This window comes from Thalassophryne amazonica, chromosome 9 (assembly GCF_902500255.1).
Source record: "Thalassophryne amazonica chromosome 9, fThaAma1.1, whole genome shotgun sequence".
Classification (NCBI taxonomy): domain Eukaryota; kingdom Metazoa; phylum Chordata; class Actinopteri; order Batrachoidiformes; family Batrachoididae; genus Thalassophryne; species Thalassophryne amazonica.
This window is the reverse complement of record NC_047111.1, coordinates 16833476-16846165: the sequence shown is the minus strand read 5'-3', so window position 1 is coordinate 16846165 and position 12690 is coordinate 16833476.

The following is a 12690-nucleotide window of genomic DNA, read 5'->3' as shown; positions in this document are numbered from 1 at the left end:
TGGAAGTTGATTTTTAGCCATCAGCTGTCATATTTTCACCAAAACATAAACCAAACATTAAACCAAACTTCAAATGAAGAAACAGTCCTTGATGTACATTTGAGCAGCATTTGTCGCCATCTAGTGGGCAATGTGAGCATTTCAGGACTAATACTTTTCCCACTTAAAACCCAAAATTCAGTTAAAAGTAATTTCTAAACATCGGAAATGCAGGATTATTAATATATAAAAACTTTGATTTTGAAAATTTCAAAAATCTTTAAAATGCACAAGTTCTCTAGAAGGACAGAATTTCTCCTGAGAAGCACAATTTATAGTTGTTAAAAAAAAAAAAAAAAAATCAGCTCAATTAAACATGAGTTAATTAAGAAATATTGAACTTCTGAAAAGTTTGTTGATTTATCCATGGTTGTAGTTCCTTTTGAATGAGTTCCTGCGTCAGTGCAGCATGGACCCGATCAGCGTGCAGCGCTGCTGAGGGGTTCTGGAAGCCCGGGATGCTCTGGTGGCCTCGCTCATCTTTCTCTTGATTCCCTGTACAGAATCTCTGTGGTACCTTTTCTTACAGACTATTTCCTTCCAGTCAACTTTCCATGAAGGTGGTTTGATCTGGTGCCCTGTGAGCAGCCGACCCCCTTTCAGCAGGGACCCTATAGAGTTGACCCTCCTTACATCAAGTCCACAGTCTTCCCCGCGACTGTGGTTGTGCGAACTGAACCAGACTGAGATCCATGGTATTTATATTGCATAAATATTGACTTAAAATTAAATATTCTCAACTGTAAGTTGTACTTGACAGGAAAAATTCTGTCCTTCAGGCAAACTTATTTTATCTTAAAACTTAAGAACTATAAGACTCAAACTTGAAATTTCTATCTATTAATACTGAGAGGTCAATGATCTGCACGCCAAAAAAAAAATCATGCATTTCTGATGTTTATATATGCCTTTTTTTACTCAGTTTGGGGTTTAAGTAGGAAATGTACCAGAAGCCCTGAAATTCTCACATTGCCCGCTAGATGTCGACAAAAGCTGCTCAAATATGTATCAAGTCTTGACTGTCCATTTAGCTGAGGAGTTCATTTTTGTCAAAAATAAGACCGACTGACAGCCAAAAATCAACTTCCAGTTTTGTCCCTGAACTTATGGGCAACTGACTCTAATATTTAAAGTTTTTTTTTTTTTTTTTTTTTTTCAGCCATGAGCTGTAATGATGAAAAAAATGCTTGAAACATTTTAGTTTGTTAATCAGTCTTGAAAATAAAAATATTCCACTTTCTGAAATATCTGACCAAAAAAAATGTATTTAATATATATATATATATATATATATATATATTTTTTTTTTTTTTTTTTACATGCAGTTGTATATTCTTTCTCACGTCAAAATTATGACTACATTTTTGTTTGTTTGGGAAATTGGGGCATTAAAGCAGGAAGTGCACAGAATAGAAGGGAGCAAAGGCAGCTACTTGTAGAATAGACAAAAAGGTACACAATATAAAAAAAAAAAAAAATTAATTGGAAAAAAAAAAAGTAAGACTAAATGCGCATAGAACCAGAATGTACGAGACAAACTCTGCAGGATCTGTGCACAATAATTAAACCTGCAAACACCTTCAGGTGCAAAACTAGAGATTAGGAACAGAAATGTGACATGAAATCCACAAACGGCGTGTGTATATTTAAACAAAGACTGTTGTTCAATTCTCTGGAGGTTAATGTCTGTAAAATACTCAATTTGTCACCAAACACTCAAATTTGTAGTAATAACAAAATGACATTCTGCTGCTTGAGTCAATTGAATTCATCAGTTTGGATTGTTTATGTGATAAATGAATGAACAAACTGTTTGGTGATAGCTTGTTCACAATCTTGCATTATAACACCCCCCCCCCCCCCCCCCCCCCAAAGTGTTCTGACTTAAACTCAACCATTTTCCCTCTCCACCAGTTGCTCAAATGTGAACGCTTTCTGTGAGCTAACCTGTTGCGGTAAACCACGTGCCGGTTCATGCACTTTTCCACATCCTCAACATTTAAGAACCCTTTAAAACCTTTTAAACCTCAGAGTGTGGGAGCGGTTTGGTCCGGTCCGTGTTAAGTGTCATGTCCCTTTTGAAGTATTTAAAGGTCCGATTGAATTTCTTCTAGGTCTGACTCCTCCCCTTTAACACTTTGTGAAATAATCTTACTTTTTGTATATTGTAAACATGTATAATTATTTTAGCTCTGTAACGGTGACAAACATGTTTCGGGGTTTGTTTCAACAAAATCCCAGGTAAGATTTTTGTCTTTTTTTTTTTTTTTTAGGTTGTGTTTTTTCAGTCTTGAGATGTAGTCGTGCTTAAAATGTTACTTTTTTATTAAAAGACTGCGTATTTTTTTGTATATCTAAATTTTATTCATTGTTGTCTCTTTTTAAGCAAAATGTTGTCTTATTTTGTTTTGTACATTGTTGTTTATGACAATAACACTCCGTTACAAAAATGTTTTATTTTTATCCACTTTTTTCTTCAACAGATCGATTAATCGTTTAATCTCATTGCAATCTCTCGCCATCTTCAAATATCTTATTTTATTCACCAACAGTCAAAATCAGAAGTATTGAATTTACAGACATGAAACAAAAAAGCAGCAAATCTTCATATCTGAGAATCTTTAAAGAGGAAATATTTTGAGATTTCAACTTGATAAACGATTAATCGATTAGCAAATTAGAATTAATTTTAGATTTTTTTTCTTTATGAATTAACCTCCAAATGTTTCTGTTGATATCTTCAATTCGTTTTTCAGGTTGCAGTAAAATTACCAACTTTTAAGACCTCAAACCAGATTGAGATTACAAGTAAATAATCTAACCGGTTAGTGGAATCTTTTGTCCATCATTATGCAGTTTTTTGGACAGAGAAGGTGACGTCACTGACCTCTGCTGGAAGCCGTCTGTCTATATCTGTAGTTTTTGCTGTAATATATTCAGAAGCATTTTTTTAATACTGTAAAATTATATTGAGCAATTCCTTGGGATTGCATGACTTTATAACGGTTTTCTTTTTGTAGGGACTTAATATCAGCACAACTGTTTTTGTAACAAAGTCGGCATGTTTGAGGGATGTCTCCTGAGCTGTCGTATCGGTGATGCCACGCGGCTCGGCATGTCACGCAGCGTAGGTAAGCATGTTACACAAAATAACGCAAAGGAGCCAAACGAAACCCAGGTGTAAAATATGTTGTAAATTCTTCTCAGCATGGTCTCCAGAGGATAACGTCCTTTTATTTATCGTTGTTTTGATACTGCAGACAGCCAAATCCTTACTTCCGACTCCAATACGCGCTGCTGACTGTGCAAACAGCTGAAACATAGGATTATAGAGATTAGTATGTGAGAGTATAGTGTACCTGATTCTTTAAAAAAAACTGAATGGAACTGTTTTGGATTGTTGAGAGTTCTGATCGGTGGGGGCTCGTGTGGACTTTGTTTTATGTTCACCACAGAGGAAAACATACCAACTTTGACCTCGTGTTACAATGTAATATTTAGGCCACTTTGGTGAAGAAAAAGATGAGATTCAAGATGGAAAAAAGTTGTAATATTACAAGAAAGTGAGCAAGTTGCAAATTCATATATAATATATGATTCATATATATATATATAAAGATGGCAGGAAAAGTGTTCTTTGGGAATAAAGTTGTAAAAGAAAAAATTATGATTCTGGAAAAAAAAATCATACTAGAATAAAGTGTGAAAGGCTCAGTTTTTCTGTAGTGAAGCTAAGACTTTCTGAAAAATGAGCTGATCTTACGCCAGATCGTTAGATGTTTTCAGGGGAAAAGCAAGTTGTAAAATGCAAAACAGCAAATTATTTTCCAGAGTATGACTCGCTGTTTTGTTTTTTATTTATTTATTTTTTTAGTAGTTTGAGAGACCCCATGACTAATACTCAAGTGCAACATATATACTGGGAAAAAAATGAATTATTCGTAATAATTCTAGCAACTATTTATATCGGACTTTCACAGGAATGAAAGCATAAAACAAACTCTATAAAATAAAATACATCAATAATAACAAGTACACAAACAATGCACAAAACCCCCAAATTAATTAGCTGATAATGAATTTGATATTGAATGATACTGAAGTTGTAGTTTCACCAGAACACTGATGTTTGGTTGTTTCCTAGAAAGCGTATTGTGAGCTGATTGGAGTGCTGTTTGTTAAAGTGGTCAACTTTGGATCAGGGAAGATCGCATTTGATTTTTAAACGGGTTTAGATCCGAGATCACTTTTAATTAATATTTGTCACCTGTTTATTCCCGTCTTGTGACAAAACAGCGCCCCCCACCTGCACTTCCACTCATTTAAGGACTGATAAAATTATATTACACCTTAACGTTCCTACGTAAAAAAGAAAAAAAAATGCATTTGTTGATTTAATCTAGAATGTAAGACCTGACCCAGCCTTTGAGCGAACATGTTGGCGACAGCGGTTGAGGAAAAACTCCCTCAGTGTTTGTTGATTGTTGGAAGAAGCTTCCAGCAGATCCGATGTGCTGCGGTGACCATCCGCTACGTCCACAGTGCAAAAAGCAAAAGACTGACAGAAATGTTGCAGCTAAACATTCACATCGTCCAGTGTTCAACGATGGGATTATTGAGAAAATATGAGGTAAACATTAGAGTCACGGTGAAAACGTACGTCAGTCATGGTGTCGATGCCTGATCAGTCATTGAGGCAGCAGATCTCCCGTCTCTCCCCAACCTCCCCCACCATCTTAAAGAATGTGTTCTTGGGTTGAAAAGGTCCGACATAAACTCCACGCGTACTGATGCAAATACATAAGATAACCGTGAGTTCATGCTGCACCTAAATTCAACTATAAATCATGGCCAAATGATTTTCTTACATCATGTAACATTTGTTTAATTCTGTGAAAAGTTTATTTTTAAGTATTAGAACTTTATGACTTTATTCTTGAGATATCGCTGGTTGATCCTCTGATAGTCCAGGTCTTGATGAGCAGAGTGTTGAACAGCCGGTTAACTGGATAGAATGTTAACGTTTCAGTGGCCGGCTTGTAATATTACAAAATTGACTTCCAGACCGGATCTCCTCAGGTGGCCCTTAAATTCGGTCAGATTAAATAATCAGAAGTTGGACATAAATAAAAACTACATTGAGCTGACTGGAGGAATGTTGGTGCCAACACGTTTATTATTTACCTCATGATGAATCTGGGAGGGAAGGTGTCCGGTCCACTGTGTACAGACCCTCGTAGACTGGTATTTCGTGTTTTGTCTGCTCCCCACGTTTTTGTCAACTTTACTGTTATTTCCTATAAATTTGATCTTGTACATTTTTCAGAATAAAATGGGTTTTTAATCCTAATATTTTCTGTACGATATGATTTTTACCTGAACTTGACTAGGTCCTGGTTTGTACTTGGCTAGGAGACCGCTAGGTGCAGTGAGTGTGTTTCTCCATGTTGAACTGGAGATGTACCGGCAAGGCCACTCAGTGTAAAACTTGTGCCAAATCCCACTTGCCTGATGGACATGGAGGCCTGCAGAGGACTTATGCTTTTGCCTTGTTAAAAACATTGGAATGCAGTTGCATCTGGGTGCCAGTAGAGGGCACACCCGAGCGATAACGGTTGATCTTGGTGGGACACCTCAGGGCATCACGTGACTCCTGCAGGTAACCAGACATGATTTGCTTCCATGAAAAACTACCATCAGCACTGGAGTCCCTCAGGGCAGTGTATTCTCCCCTCCTGCTCTTCTCCCTCCACCAGTGTCTGCACCTCGAGAGGCCCCTCTCTTAAACTCCTGAAGTGTGCATACAACACAACGGTCATCTGCCTCATCCATGATGGCGAGTCTGCATACCAAGGGAATGTTGGAAAACTGGTCCTCTTGTGTGGTTCCAACAACCTGCAACTGAAACCACTCGAAACCGTGGAGATGATGGTGAACTTTAGGAGAAGCCAACCATCACTATCTGCAACAACACTTTCCACAGTGAAAAACCTCTGGTTTCTCAGGTCTACCACCTCTCACAACCTCAAGTGGGCGACCAACACCTCAGCTTCTGATGTGCTGCAACTAGGACATCTGCAAAGATCACATCACTGTCCGAAAAGGTCAGAAAAACTTTTCTTGCCAGCAAAGACGCAACATCAAAGAAGATGAAGCAATAACTAAAGTCAAGCACAAGTTCCATATTTTATTAGATTTTTTTAAATAATCAGATACCAGAACACGTTTAGCTTTATTCCTCTCTGGCATCCTTGTGTTTGCGGAGATGTTCACCTGACACGTCGTGACGTTCCCCTGGTTCTTTGAGGCGCTCTGCATCACTGTTTATCTTCATGTTAACTGAGATGAGTTTTGTGTTTGTCACGTTTCCGTAGGAACGCTGATGTTTGGTGTTTGTTCGGCCTGACAGGCGGGGCAAAGGTCACGTTGTGTAACTGTTATGAGAGTACAGCCCAAAGCGTTCGCTTCACTGGGGCAGAACACAATTTTCTCCTGTTATAAACACAAATTTAAAAAAGCACAAGGAGCTAACACATTGGACATGGTCTGTGTGGATCTTCTAGTCTGGAGCAGATTTCTATTGATAGTTGTAGGGATCGGCTGATTATTGGTGCCGATAAGCAGTTGATCCCTAATATAATTTTATATATATATTGGCTTGGCTGATTATCGGCACCAATAATCGGTCGACACTCAGATAGTTCTGCTGGTTTTTGTTTTTTTGCATTTCTCTCCTGGCCTCAAACCAAGTCCAGCAGTCAGTGGGATGTGATCCATCCAGCTGAGTGGACAAGCGACTGGCATCATGTGAGCAGAACCTTCTGCCTGGACTTAGATCAGGGTGGGAGGTCCCTCCTGTCCTGTGGTGTTCTGGTGAGTTCACCTGCTTGTTTTCATTTGTTCATCTGAACGTTACGTGCACATCTGGGTCGGTTGTGCTCTGTTGTTTTTTTTTTCTACCTTTATTTAACCAGGTAAAAAACTCATTGAGATTAAAACCTCTTTTTCAAGAGTGACCTGGCTAAGATGGCAACACGAAAGCAAAGTAGTTACATCAAACACAAAACACACATTCGAAAAACAGAAATGCAATACATAGTTACAAAACGCAATTACACAGTCCAACTGTCCTTAACTCTCTGTCCTTTATGATTGTTTTAAATTCCTCCAGTTACAAGATGTGTCAATTTGAGGTCCTTCTGCAAAATGTTCCATGTGGACGGGGCAGCAACTTTAAAAGCCGTTTTGCCCAATTCAGTTCTGACTCTTGGGACCTGCATCAGTATAACGTCCTGAGAGCGCAGGCTGTAAGCACTGAGGTTTCTACACATATATGAACACATATATGAAGGCAGAAGTCCAAGAATACATCTATAGATAAAAATCAGCCAATGAGAGTGTCTACAAACAGACAAGGATGAACAATGTGCAGCGGCATATGAGCAGCGATGTACACGATAACTGCAGCCAGTAATAAAACGTAATGCACAATGGTATACAGCATCCAGTTTCAATAAAAACTGATGAGGAGCATTCATAAAAAGCAAGTCTCCATAGTCCAACAAGGGCAGAAAGACTGTGGTGATCAGATTTTTCTAGCTTGCAACGAAAAACATGATTTATTTCTAAAAAAGAAACCCAGTTTTAATTTCAGGTTTATCAATATGCGATTTAAAAGACAAGTTCTCATCAATTACGATGCCCAAGTATTTGTAAGATGTGACCGTTTCAATTTCTGCTCCATAAATGGTTGACAACTTAGGAAGGGGAAATGGAAGCTGCTTGCCATTTGAAAACAGCATAGTCTTTGATTTGTCTGCATTCAGCACCAACTTGAGCTGTTTCAAACAGAGCTGAACAGTGTCAAAGGCCGACTGCAACAACTCGAGTGATTTTAAGGCTGAGGAAGCGAAACAGTAAATTACAGTGTCATCAGCATAAAAATGTGACGCAGCATCAGACAAATCATCGCAAAGATTATTTACATAAATTGTAAACAACAAAGGCCCCAGTATAGAGCCTTGAGGTACTCCCTTTTGCATGGGGAGGAAAGAAGAAAAAGACCCGGCAGCCTGAACACACTGCGTTCTGATAAATAATTGGAGAACCAGTTTAAGGCCCGGTTAGATAACCCAATCTTGTGGAGTCTATCTACCAGGACAGCATGATCGACTGTATCAAATGCCTTTGACAAATCTATAAAAAGAGCTGCGCAGTATTTTCGACCATCTAGTGCCTCTATGATGTCGTTTACCACTTTAACAGCAGCAGTTATTGTACTGTGCTGTTTTCGAAAATCCGACTGGTTTTGTGAAAGGAGACAATGATCATTTAAAACGTTTTTGAGTTGTTCACTGCTTTTATAGAACTTTAGAAAGAACACATAATTTGGAGATTGGCCTATAATTAACCAAGGAGGGGTCACCACCTTTCAGCAGGGGAAAAACATAAGCTGACTTCCATATTTTCGGAATCCTATTTTGGAAAATAGTGAAATTAAAAATATGACATAGAGGCTCTGCTATAAAATCTGCAGCTGACCTCAAAAAGAAAGGTTCAAGATTGTCAGGTCCTGCAGGTTTGGATTGATCCAGTTGTTTTACAGCCCTAAGGACCTCAGCTACATCAAATAGAGTCGGATCAAATCCTGAAGCAATAGTATTAATGGGTGGGGAATGAGGGCAAATCCCTTGCACATTAAGTTGATGTGGATGTAATGACAAACAGAGATCCTGAAGAAACAAAGTGCTCATTAAGATGATTAAGAATGGCTGTTGTGTCAGCTAGAACATGTTCATCTTTTACCATGCAAGCAGGCAGTTCATCTATAGCAGTGATTCTCAACCGGGGCCGTGATCGATCGTCAGGGGTGCCGTGGGTATTTTTCATATTCGCTATTATTTTTCATATTCGCGATTACCGTGAATTATTTATTTTATCCACAAAGCATAAAACGACTCAGAATCTGACGTCATTGTGCTGCAGCCTCGCTCTCGTCTTAAGGCGGGACAATAACAAGGAGGCTGACGGCCGATTAAAACAGTGCCGTCTCCTTCAAAAGCCGTCTACAATGCGGAGCTGTCGGTGTGTGTGTCTGTGCCTGTGTGTGCACGCGCGCGGAGTTAACAGGCTGCAGACTGCGAGGGAGGGGGTGAGTGAGGGAGGGAGGGGGTGGGTGAGTGAGGGAGGGAGGGGGTGGGTGAGTGAGGGAGGGAGGGGGTGAGTGAGGGAGGGAGATTCCTGAATGCAGGCGCGACACGTTCAGTGCGCAGCGAGCGCGGAGCAGAGAGGATTTTAAATGGAGTGAACATGTTAACAAAACGAAAACGTGAAGCTTTTACTTCTCTCTGAACTTTCTCTAAAGGTGTGATTCTGTCGTTACCGTCCTGTTCACACCATGTGCGCGTCGTATGCTGAATTTATGAGATCATGAGATGAAATAAACGGTCAAATATCTTTAAAAACATATTTAAAAAATGAGAATATATGAATGAACTGAGATACACAAAAAAAAACAATGTTCAGACGCACAGATCACAAAAAGCAGGTGAGAACTCTGAACTTTAACAGCTGTTATTTTCCAAAGGTATTTATTTGTTCAGTCTTGAGCTTAATGTAGTGTTTAAGCACAAAACGTGACTGATGAGGAGAAACAATTTCAGAAATGCAACAGAAACAACCACAAATCAGAAAAAGTTGGGACTGTATGTAAAATGAAGATAAAAATAAAAATGTTGCACCATTCCCAGTTTCTCCACTCGCAGAAGCCAAACGTTCTTCCAGAGTTGTGTAATTATACTACAATAGTAGAATATAAAGAAGGGGGAAAAAAAAAAAAAAAAGACAATATATTCGTCAATTGCAATTATTTGTCTGACAATTAATCGTCTCCAGAAATTTCTAATCGTTACAGCCCTACTTGAGATCAGAGTGCAAAATGCTTGAGGATTTTCGAAATGCGATGTTTTCTGTATCGATTTTCTATTGTGATAATTGGGTTTTGCGCAAAACCAGAGGTAATAGCATTATAATATTTTAGTTGGTGGTGTGCCGCAGGATTTTGTAAATATAAAAAGGGTGCCGCGACTCAAAAAAGGTTGAAAAACACTGATCTATAGTATCATCCCCAAAGGAAGACTTGACTACTTTCCAAAATTTTTTAGGATCATTTAAATAACGAGTAGTTTTATCCATATAAAAATCAGACTTAGCCTTTTTAACCAAGGAAGTAAAGCAATTTCTGAGCTGTTTAAAAATCAATCAGTCATCTGGGGATTTAGATTTTCTGGCTTTAGCCCAGGCATCATCACATACTTTAAGGAGACTGGAAAGCTCAGGTGAAAACCAAGGGTTATTTCTACCTTTCACTCTAAATTTGCGTAGTGGGGTCTGTTTATTAATAATACTACTAAAAGCTTCATAAAAGTAATTCCAGGCAAGTTCTACATCATTAAAAAGTGTGATCTTGCATTCCAACGGTATTACATCTTCACCTAAAAGTAAACAATTGTTACTAAGCAACCACTTCTTATTCAGATTTTCAGCTGCAGGGTCATTAAACAATGGTAAGAATACATTTACACTCGGGAGGTCTTATCGTTGGTGTTGAGGTCATCGTCAGGTTCACCATAATCACCTGGATCAGGGAACAGATCTGGAAGATAGTGGTCGTAGTCGTCTTCTTCATCACTTTCATCATCGTCATCACCTGGATGGTTACCCAGAAGGGGGTATGCCTGAGCTGAATCCTGTCTGGCTGGTGAGATAGCAGTGGTTATCATTCTATTGACTAGACCACGTAGACAAGGAATACAACAGCATCCACACAAGGTCAGAATTGCAGCAAAAACTGCTATAGATATAAGCGCAGAGGAGACCAAAGTGCGATACTTCCCAAACACGTCCAGCCATGAGTCCCAGAATTCGGCATTAACGCCGCTGTGATCCTTCATCTTCTTGTTCAGTGTCCGCAGGCCCTCAATGGCCTGGGTCAGGCTTCCATCGGCTGCTGTGTTGTTCGGTATGAATGTGCAACACTGTTCTCCAAACATTGCACAGACTCCTCCTTTCTCAGTGAGTAGCATGTCCAGGGCTATGCGGTTCTGGAAGGCCATCAGTGAGGTGGCTGCCAGTTGGGAATGTACCGCTTTAAAACCTTCCTCTGTCCAATTTCCCAATTTCTGCACGTTGTAGTGGATGTAGTTTATTCTGTCTACGTTCTTATTGAGCACCACCAACAGATGGAGGATTCAAATCCAGCTGCTATCTGATCAGCCAGTTTGTACTCATCAGGCACTCCTCTGGGGACTCCTATTGCGTCAATATATGTTGGATCTCCCACTCCTTTCCAATCTCTTTTTACTCTATGCCAATTTTCAGGCACCACAGACTTTAGGTGCGTCAGCAAGTCCTTGGCTAAAATGGGAATGGCTTTTACTGGGAGGAGTAGGGACACTAAAGCACAGTAGCCTGACACATTCCTAGGCAATCTGTCAAAAATTCTATTATCTCCACACCACCACCACACGTCACTTCGGCTGACTGGTACAAATGAACCGTTTATCTGTATTATTCGACTACACCACTTAGTCTCGTTCAGATTTCCCAGTGGTTTCCCTGTTCCGGGCAGTTTGATACAGGAGAAATTTCCCAAAGCTACCTTTTCTGAGAATATTGGTTTGTTTTTTACCGCAGCCGCAACGGGGTAAATGTGGTCCCATACTGAACAATTGTGGTTTCGGTGTATTGTTGTATTTTTCATTACCACCAATAGGCAGTCGTCCGATATCGCTGCTGGAATCACCTGTAAAATTGGTCGGGGCCCCATACATACTACGCAATCCTGTTTTGTGGATTTTACTGCTTGCTCCGCCATCAGGAGCCAATTGTTATTTTGTCCGCTAATTCCCGTAGTTACCAAAAACCAATCATCTGCTGACAGAGGCCCTTTATGCAAGCGGGCCTGCTTGGCTCTTACAGACCCCGGTCCGGGGAGAAGGTCACCCAGTATTGTTTGATTCGTGGTGTCTCTTGAGGCATTTGTATTTGGTGTCTTTGGGCATAGCACAATCTTCCAGCAAGGATCATACCCCGCTTTGTATGCACACAGTGCAAACGTGTGACATATCCGTTCGATTGGTCTGCTTATCGGGAATTTTAATGAGTTTATTGTGAATGTCACTGTTTTGGTTCAGCCGCTGACTGTTAGGTTTGATATATTTTTCCAACTATACGCTTCGTCTGTCCACCCATAGGAATTTTGTGGCCAGGCGGACGGGTAGCCATTCTTCAGAAAGGTATTTCCCCACCAATGACTGGCACGGGGAAAACCCGTAGTCATGTAGAAATCATAAGCCAGCCATTGTCCAGGATCACCAATCCAGCTATCTTGTCTGAGGGTCAAAAAGGGTATCTGTACAACATAATAGATCCTGGGCGTGGTGTAACAGGCATAAAACCATTGGTAGGATGTTTCCTGGTCTTCACAAGGATTTAATCTGCATAGTATCTGCCTCCCATGATTGTAGCAGGTTACTCCCTTTGAGGTAACCACATATCGTTTAACGCGGCGGATTGAATTTCCACTTGTAGTTTCGTCTGTTCTGGTTGTGATGTTCTCTACTTCCCCAAAGTCAGTTCCCTTTTTCATTA